Source organism: Galeopterus variegatus, unplaced genomic scaffold, assembly GCF_000696425.1.
Source record: "Galeopterus variegatus unplaced genomic scaffold, G_variegatus-3.0.2 Scaffold291, whole genome shotgun sequence".
Lineage (NCBI taxonomy): Eukaryota > Metazoa > Chordata > Mammalia > Dermoptera > Cynocephalidae > Galeopterus > Galeopterus variegatus.
In genome coordinates this window covers 288,267-298,910 of record NW_007726402.1, presented here as the reverse complement: position 1 = coordinate 298,910, position 10,644 = coordinate 288,267, and the positions used below count along the sequence as shown (strand labels likewise).

General features: G+C 36.2%; 1 pseudogene; it reads left to right on the top strand.

Moving 5' to 3' along the window:
* Positions 1–4,627: 4,627 nt before the first annotated feature.
* The window catches only part of LOC103585966, a 105,116-nt pseudogene continuing 99,099 nt past the window's right edge, over positions 4,628–10,644 (top strand).

The following is a 10,644-nucleotide window of genomic DNA, read 5'->3' as shown; positions in this document are numbered from 1 at the left end:
CTCACCCAGTGAGCGAACCGGCCATCCCTATATGGGATCCGAACCGATGGCCTTGGTGTTGTCAGCACCACACTCACCCAGTGAGCGAACCGGCCATCCCTATATGGGATCCGAACCGATGGCCTTGGTGTTATCAGCACCACACTCTACTGAGTGAGCCATGGGCCGGCCCTTAGTTCTCTATTTCACTTATTGTATTTTTCAAATTTAAAGTTTCTGTTAATTCTTTGCATATTCTATTTCTTCATTGAAACTCTTTTTCCATTTGTTTAAAGATTTTTCACAATTGCTTATTCTATCATTTTTGTAATAGCTTCTTTAAAACCCCTGTCAAATAATTTCAACATTTATGTCATTTCAGCACTGGTGTCTTTTGAGATTTCCCTGGTTCTTGGACTGATGCATAATTTTGGTTTGTACCTTGGGCATTTTGAGTACTACATTATGAGACTCTTGTTATTGTTTAAATCATCTGTTTTAGCACACATTCCATTTAGCTCCAGAACACACATTCTAGCCCACAATCGTGTGCTGTGGTACAAATGCCAATTTAGTTTTCAGAGCTTTTGCAGTGCTGTTTTGGTTTGTCCTGTTTGTGTGCTACCCAGACGACAATATAAAACCTAAGCTTTATATCACACTGTAGTTAAGTTCTCAAGGCATTTTCTGTGTTGATTTTGGTAGGTTTTACACATGGACTGCTCGGGGTATGGTCATAATTTCATGAACAAATTCCAAGATTTATCTCCTCTAACTCCCACCTCTCTGTTTCCCTCCTTCTACTCTGTAGGTGGGAGAGGGAGTGGTCTCAACTATTTTCTTTCTTCAGTTTAGTGAGGTGCAGAGATAGTCAAAAGAGTTTCATCTCACAGTTTCTGTGCCAGTAGGGAGAGAGGAGCATCACCTCTTTTCTAATTTTTTTGTTGTTGTTGTTAAGCACAGGGCATATTTGCTCAGTCTGTGAGATGCGAGTCTTTATCTCATTGACTATTCAGTGCCCAGTGATGAGGGTAGGGATGTTGTTAGTGCTTCTCTTAGTTAGAGATGGTCAGTAGGCCTCCACCCTAGAGCCTCTTAAGTGCCTGGTCTAGAGAGAGAGGAGTTCTGCTCCTGGTAACCTAATGCAGAGAAGGGATGGTTGACAGGCTTCTGCCCCAGGGATTTTACAGAAATTAGTAGGGGAGAGGAAAGAGTGATGTCTTTCTTTGCCTTAGTGCACGGTAGTAATAGTTAACAGGTTTTCACTCCATAGTCTTCACAGTATTTAGTATTAAAGGGATCAACTTCGTTTTTGATGTTTGCCTAGAATGGAGCAGGTAGAATCAGAGGGATTTTGCCCTGCAGGGCCACCCTCTTTGCAGTACTTTGGGTAGTCTCTACCCATGGAATTCATGGGTTTCAGGCTGCTGTAGTGCCCAGGCCAAGAGATGTAGGAGACAAAAATAACCCAGGGATCTTCCCACAGATTCACCTCTCTATTCCTGAGGTCCCTAGCCAGACCCTTTTTTCCTCTTACCTTTCAAAGGTTTCTTATAATTACCTCATAGATTCTGTGAACATTTTAAAGGGTAATTAGAAGAATAATACAGCAGATTATTTACTCATTCTTGCCAGGAAATACATTCTGGAAGCGTGGAATGGAAGTATCACTCTAAAACTTGTTGTACTTATTAAATATATAGCAATTTCTCTTTTGTAAGGGGCTGGAAAACAGTAGCACAGAGAGTGGCAGCTTAACAGCCTTATCATGATGAAAAAGGGCACAAAAATTAAAATTGAGTGACCAAGATTTTATCATGGATAGTGGTCAGGACCATTGGGGCAGACAGGAAAAGAATGCCAAGAATTTTAAGAACGGTTATTTTCAAACTAGATTGCCCCCTACTTAGATTCTACCCCCCCCCCTTTTTTTTGAAGTTACCAGCATCCATAGACAGCCCTTTGGCCAGAAATACAGAATGCCAGGCCATTTTGCCATGCTTTGTGTTTCCTCATAGTTTGCTCCTGTTTTGTTGTGTTATGCCTGTCTGTATTGATCCTCTGGAGACCAGGAATGCATGTCTCACCCCAGCTCTCTTCCCTCACACTGTTTTTGAGTCACTGTGTTCTATGACATGATCATCAGTTCCACTCTATCCTCGCATCTAGTCCCAGGTTTTGGATACTCAATCCGAGGTCTCCATTGGCGAGATTGTGAGCAAAGACCATTTTAAGCACATAGTAAGTGATATACATTATAACAACCATAACACATGATGAAGTTTAATATCAACTCAATTTGAGAAGTCCGAAGAAAATTTCACTACTGTGCAAATTTGAGTAACAGTGATCAAATTTTCCCATCTACCTGCAACAAACAATAAAACCTATAAGTATATAAAACAAGAGTTTTCAAGACACTGTATGTTAAGCAGTGAAAGAAAATGATACCTGAGAAAAAGGAAGAAATCTAGGTGAGTCTTGCTGAGTAGGAGAGAAATGCACATAAAGAAAACCTCAGAGTTCTGCCAAGAGTTTCTGTTAATTATTCAGAAAAATACTGGTATGCTCATGGATGTAAGAAAACTATCCAAAGCCAGGGAAGAATTGAAAAGAATATAGAATAATTCAACATTCATGCAGACCGGGAATAATGACTTCCCATCCGGCAAACTGGAAAAGCTAATGAGCAAAGAAACAAAGTCATGATTCATAAGGCATAGAAATAAGGAAGTTCTTTTCTCTTTAGTAGAGAATAATTATGACTATTCAGAGCATTACTCGGGACCCATATAACTTTTATAAAGCAAGACCTGAAAGGATCAATCTGTTTCAAAGTAAAGTAACTTGATTCCAGAACAAAGCTCAAGGAAATTTATAGGAACAAAATATATCCATCACTTAATGAGGGAAAACTTACTTTATCTGGCTCCCAAAGGCAGCTTACTAAGTATAAAAAGAAGCAGGAAACAACCCATAATGAGGAGAATAATTAATCAATCCAACCTACCAAATGCTTGTATACAGTTAGAATAATCAGACAAGTACATTAAAACAGTTACTACAACTATATTCCATATGGTCAAAAAGTTATACAGAGCCATAGAAGATATACAAAAAAGACACATTTGATTGACTCATAGATTCAACACTCTATACCAATCAAAATGCCAGCAAGATTTTTTGTAGAAATTGATAGGCTCATTTAAAAATTTGTATGGAAGTGCAAAGTAATTAGAGCAGCTAAAACAATGTTGTAAGAGAAAAACAACCTGGCAATAAAACATTACCTGATTTCAAGTCATATTTTAAAGCTATTATAATCAAAAAAGTATGATATTGGAATAAATATAGACACATAGCTAAATGAAACATAAATGAAATTTCAGAGTTCGACCCACAAGTATGTGGACAACTAAATTTTTAAAAAGGTAAAAAGTCAATGCAGTGCAGGAAGAACAGTCTTTTCAACAAATAGTGCTTGAAAATGTGAACCACATGACAAAAAAAAAAGAGTCTCTATCCATGCTTTACATCATATACAAAAACTAAATCAAAATGGATTGAAAGCGTACTTTAGAAAGATGGCTGAATAGCAGGTACCTAGTTGATTTTCTCCCACAACAACAGCAAGTTTGCAGCCATCCACAGACAGAAGTGACTTTGTGGGAGATTTGGAATTCAGGTAGGAAGTTGTAAAAATGCTGTGGAGCCCAAGACCTAGACAGGTCTATTTGAGAGGGCAAACCCGTGCACATGTAGCATGTTCACCAACCATGGTCCCAGCTTCACACCTAGATATGACCCCATTCTCCTGTGGAATCATCTACAGCCCCCTGTAGACTTGGTCCTGCCATCAGGACCATTCACTCAGGGACCTGGAAAGAGTCACACTCTCTTGTATTTTGGGTGACAGGCCCACTGACCTTGGTTTTGTCTGTGGATCCTGAAATGGCCCTGTAACTTGGCTCCAACCCCTCTCAGTTATGGTCTGAGAGAAATCCCGTCAACCCAGAGACCCTGAGGGAGATACACCTATCTGTGTCGCTGGGGCAGGCTTGCTACACTCGGGCCCACAGCAGATCTTGAAATGGTCCTGTAACTTGGCTCCAGACTGCTTCTGTTGTGGTCTGGGATCACTGTTACCTGCCTAGGGATCCATAGGAAAACACTCCCATCTGTGCTCCTGTAGGCAAGTCTGTTGATATTGGTCCAACTGTGAATCTTGAAATGGCCCTGTAATTCAGCTCCAGCCCCTTTCAGCTGTGGGCTGAGAGCTGTCCTGCCTGTGTGGGGACCCACTGGCAGACATGCACATCCATGCTCCAAGAGTCAGGCCTGCAGGCCTTGGTCTTGTCAGTGGACACTGAAATAGCCCTGTGATACAGTTTCAGGCTCTCTCAGCCAGGGTCTGGGGCTAGTACTGCCTGTCCAAGAGAACACTCAGTGATCCAGCAGGAGCTCTTCCAGGTACCTGGAGGAAGCCTCACCCATCTGTGCATCTTGTAACAGGCCTGGCTTCTGTGAATTCTGAAATAGACCCTTATTCTAGTGCTATCCCTACTGAGAAAGTTCCTGAGGGCATTTCAGTCGACCCAGGGACCAGAATTCACGCTCACTCAAGCATTTGTTAACAGACCCACTAACCATGGACTCCACTGTGGACCCACAGCAGTCACATGACCCAATTCCACCTCCACTAGACCATGATCCCAGAGGCAATCCAGTTGAGCCCAGGGACTCAGTAAGAGAATGTCTTTACCTGCCACAACTAGTCTGGAAAGTCTGTAAAAGGTGTTTGCTCCTGTAAATGCACTGATGCCAACACAAGAGTACACAGACTACATAGAATCAGGCAAATATGATACCACCAACTGAAACTAATAAAACACCAATAACTGATCCCAAAGCTATGGATATCTAGGAATTCCCTGTGAAAGAATTCAAAATAATCATTATAAAGGAGCTCAATGAGATGCAAGAAAACACAGGTAGATAGGTAAATATAATTAGGAAAACAATGCATGTGCAAAATGAGAAGATTAATATAGACATAGAAACCATTAAAAAAACAACCAAACATAAATAATGGATCTGAAGAATATAATGACAGAACTGAAATTCAGTAGAGAGCTACAACAGCAGACTTGATCATGCAGAAAAAAGAATTAGCAAAATCAGAGACAGGTCACTTGAGATTAGAGGAATAAAAAGAAAAAAGGAATGAAAAAGTGTACAGAAAACATAAGGGGCCTATAGGATACCATCAAGCACATAGTTACACAAAATATATGAGCCCCAACAGAGGAAGAGAGAAAGGGGAAGTAAGCTTATTTTAAATAAAGTACTGGCTGAGAACTTCCCAAATCTTGATAGTATATGGATATCCAGGTTCATGAATCTCAAATCACCCCAAGAAAAATAAACCAGAAGCAAAATACTGTGAGACACATTATAATCAAATGGTAAAAATTCAAAGATAATGAATCTTTAAAGAAGCAAGAGAAAGGATACTTACAACATGCATAGGAACCACAGTGAGGCTGTCATCAGACTTCTTAGTGGAAACTTGGCAGGCATGGAGGGAGTGGGATAATATATTCAAGGTGCTGAAAAAAATTTTTAAAACTGCCAACCAATAATATTATATCTGGCAAAGCTGTCTTTTAGAAATGAGGGAGAGAGAGGGACATCCCCAGGAAAAAAATGCTGAAGTAGTATATCACCATGAGACCTGTCTTACAAGAAATGTTAAAGGGACTTCTTCAAGATGAAACAAAATGTGTATGCATTTTCTTTCTCTTGTGTGATTGATCTGGCTACTACTTCCAATACTATGTTAAATAAGAGTGGTGAAACTGGGCATCCTTGTCTTGTTTCTAATCTTAAGTTCAAAGACTTCAGTTTTTCCCCATTCAGTATGATATTGACAGTGGGTTTGTCATATATGGCTTTTGTTGTGTTGAGATCATTTTCTTCTATAATTTGCTAAGAGTATTTATCATGAAAGGATGTTGTGTTTTGTCAAGTGCTTTTTTGGAATCTATTGAGATAATTATATGGATTTTTCCTTGATTTTGTTGATGTGGTGTATCATTTATTGACTTGTGTATGTTGAAACATCCTTGCATCTCTGAGATGAATCCCACTTGATCATTCTGTATAGTATTTTTGATGTGTTGCTATATTCTGATTGGTAATATTTTGTTAAGAATCTTTGTGTCTATGTCCACCAAAGATATCGGTCTATAGTTTTCTTCTGTTGTTATATCTTTGTCTTATTTTGGTATCAGAGTGATGCTGGCCTCATAGAATGAGTTTGGGAGAGTGGCTTCTGTTTCAATTTTTTGGAATAGTTTGATGAAAATTGGTATTAATTTCTCTCTTAATGTTTGGAATAATTAAGCATTAAATACATCCAGTCTTCTTTATTGGGAGACTACTGATTAGTGTTTCAATCTCATTGCTTGCTATTGGTCTCATTGCTTGCTTTCTGTGCCTTCTTGGTTCAGTCTTGGTAATTTGTATGTTTCCAGAAATTTATCCAGTTCCTCCAGGTTTCAAATTTGTTGGTGTTTAGTTGTTTGGAATAGTTTCTAATGATTATTTGTATTTCTGTGGCATCAGTCATAATATTTCCTCTTTAATTTCTGATTTTTGTTATTTGGGTCTTCTATCTTTTTTTTTTTTTTTAAGTCTTGCTAATGGTTTGTCTATTTTGTTTACCTTCTCAAAACATCAACTTTCCATTCCGTTGATGTTTTGCATTTTTTTTTGCATCTATATATTTTTTTTAGTTATACTCTGATCTTAATTTTTTCTTTCCATCTACTAATTTTAGCTTTGGATTTTTCTTGTTTTTCTACTTCTTTGAAGTGTAGCATTAAGTTGTATATTTGAAAACTGTCTATTATTTTGATGTAAGCATTTATTTCAATAAAATTCCCTCTGAGTACTGCTATTGTGGTATCCCACAGGTTTTGATATGGTGTGTCTTTATTTTCATTAGTATAAAGACAGTTTTTGATTTCCTGTTTAATTTCTTCTTTGACCCATGTGTCATTCAGAAGCATGTTGTTTAATTTCCATGTGTTTGTATAGTTTACAGATTTTCATTTGTTATTGATTTCTAGTTTTAATCCATTGCAGTCTGAAAAGATACTTGAAATGATTTCAATTTTTTTAAATTTGTCAAAACTTGATTTGTGACCTAACATGTGGTCTATCCTGGAGAATGTTCCATGTGCTGATTTGAAGAGACCACACTAGATTGATACATCAGAAATTACATATCTCTGTTGAACTGTATTTATACATATTTGGTGGAGCTGGTGAATATTATTTAGTCATTATATGACTTAGACAACATACTTAATCACCTTAGATTTTGGTTTCTTTAGCTGTAAAATGTGAAAGTACCATTCATCAACTCATTTAACGATCAATTTTTGAGCCCATACCCTGTGATAGGCCCCAAGTAGGCTGTATGTATTCAAAAGTAAATAATAGAAACATAGTCTAGCTTCCCTCTAGGGACTTTCTAGACTGACACACCATAGTGGAAATATAAGTAAAGAACTAAGATTCATACTGGACACATGATAATGTTATTTTTACCATTATCATCAACATTATTATTACTACCTGTGGGAAAATTAGGATAATTTATTCAAACTCCCTCATCTCAGGTCCGGTTGGGAGTCATACAGCACATTTCTTTGAAAACAAGTTTTGTGTGGGTGGAGTTAGTGCACTTGTGCACCAGTGTATCTTTTTAGTTTTGTTGCTATTGTGTGGTCTTGAGTTTGTGAAGCAGAGCTGGCCAGCAGAGCTTGTGTCTAAAAATAGAGCATGTTTATTCTGCTGGCAGCCGTCAGTTTTTCTTTGGACTTTGTGGGTAGTAGTTGTGTTTCTGAGTTTCTCTTTGTACTGCTTAGCTCTCAGATTTGTGTGTGGTGAATAAAAAACTATTTCTTCTTCAACCAAGGCTCCAAGGACCTTTTTGCTGGTTACCTAGCTCATAGACCTGTGTGTGAAGGGTTTGTGAATGGTATCGAAGAGTCTGTGAGCTCCAGACTCTAGCCTTAGTTCTATACTACCAAATATCTATTTTTAATGGAAAAATAAAAATATCTAAATATCTAAATTCTAAATATCTAATTATTATTTTTACAACCAAAATGTCTAAATAAGTATCTTCTATAACATTATTACTCTATATTGACTGTATTATCACAGATTTAATTTAAATTTAGAAAAATAATATAATTCATTGAGCACTTTTTCATTAAAACTAAAATATAAAAACCTGATATAGTATATATTTTGCATGTTAGGACATATTTAATAAAAATTATATATTGTTTTATTTTCTTTTAGTAATTATATATTTTGGTTAATATATATTTAAAATTAAAATACTTCATTTTTGTGACCAAAACAATTCAACAAAGTATTTCATGTACTATTATGTCAATTGCATTTCCCCCCTCTTCCTATCATTATTAGATTGTACATAACAAGGTCACATTTTTGGAGCCAAGGATACTCTTCTGTAATAGCCATCAAGGTTTAACAACTTGGAGGAAAGCCATTCTTCACAATGTAGGACAAAACCATGCTTATTTCAAGGTAATGATTTTGGTCATTTCTTATTTGGATCAGATCACATTATAATTTTGAATCAATTTTTGTGCCATAAATACTGTGAAGTTAATACTTTATTTTTTATAAATTGACATACTGATTTTAGATATTTTATGAGATTTATCAGAGTGCAGTTTATCTAGTTTGTCCATTTAATTTCTCATAAAAATTATTTCTCTCACTCCCTTCCTTATTTAGTCTCTCCTCTTCCCCCTTAGTTTCCTGTTATTTTGTTTTATTGAAAAAAAAATAGATGTCTAAAATTTTTTAAAATATACCTTACTGATTAATGTTACAGTCCATATTAAGCTACATGCTTTTCTTTCTCTCCTCATTTTCACTCTGTAGTCAGGCCTGTATTTAGAGTCAGCCTGCTACTGAGACCTAGATTGAGGCCATTCTGAAGATGGTCTATTTATAGGTGTTACTTCTGATTTAAATGAAGAAAGGAGCAAAGTGGCGATAGGGACTTTTATTATTTCCTGAAAATATATTAAGACTCCTCAGTAGTGGTAATAGAAGTTAGCATTTGTGATCTTTTATTCAAGCTTTATACAATGATGCATCTTTTTCTGCCCAAATAATTCTTTGGCAAAAATGAACAAATGAGAAGACTCTTTTCTACTGTGTTCCTTTTGAATTAGTTCTTACCTTGGTAGTGTGTCTGTTCTCTTATTCCCAAAAATATATTGACCAATTTTCCTTTAAATTATTCTGGCTTAAATTATGGTGAATAGGCCTAAACTGTCCTCTAACAAACCATACCATAAATCCTTACTAAATTACCTATAACTTTTTTGAATATGGTAATGATACCTTAGATATTAGGCTTTCTATCAAGGAGATAATAAACAAGAGATTACTTCATCATCCTGCCTCTCCACTATCTTTGCTTTCAGTTTTTATGATCAGGAAAAGGCAAACTGCCAAAATGGTATCTAGAATGTTGTCATCTTCTCTAACAGACATATCTCACCTTTGTATGTTTCACAGTCTTGAAAGCACTTCAGGTAATAAACTTCATCATCCTATTTGAATTTCACTACTGAAGGTTTTGTTTGCTGAGTTAAGGTTACAATTCCTTGCTGTAGTTTAAACTGAATGTCTCGTATTTTGAAACACCATTACAAAATTATTTCATTTCCTGTGACTAGAGATCCTCTCTCTAGGTAGTAGTGTGGAACCTTTCCTGTTAAAGCTTTGAAACAGTAACTTTAAAGGATAATGTAGCATTTCTGCAAATTTTCAATTCCAACTTTGTGACCAGAGTCTTTTGCCTACCATTAATATTGTTCCATCACAAGGAATAATTCCATTTGTGGGAGATAACTGTTCTCAATATCTCCTGTATACCCACTGAAGCAGAAAAATTTGACACAAGAGCAAAGGTACACATTTTTGCACCCTATATATGTCTACGTGGATTTTTTTGTTGTTTAAAATGTTTATAATAATAGATATAATGCAGTAAACTGTGTGTATGTTTATTATTAGAAAACTTATTTTATTTATTTTTTTTTGTATTGGGACTGGGTTTCAAAGTTAGGAAACTGAAGGCCGCTTTTAAAAATTTCTATTATTCCTCTAGAAATTGAGTTAGCTCTGAAGAAGTGTAGTTTTTAGAGATCTAAAACTAAGTAATCTTATCTATATAAACTATTGTAAAATGGTGTAGCAGAACTTGGAGGGGATTTGCAGAAGATATTTTTGGTGAATGTTGGTAATAGAAATCTCTACTAAGTTGAAATGGATATCTTCCATTAATATGAGGCATTTTTCACGTGAATTTGTAATGATATTTGGCATCTTTGAGTTCTGACAAGCCCTCACTAGTCACACAGAAAGGAATGGCTTTTTTTCATGGTATTAGTTAGGTGGCTTAGGAAAAATAATCGATTTTCAGATGCTACTTATAAATAGTTTTAATAACAACAGGAATTGTAGGCAAATTCTATATGATGTTAATATCTATATTTTATAGCACACGTAGAAGCATTTTCCTGCTTTATGTCCTGGGAA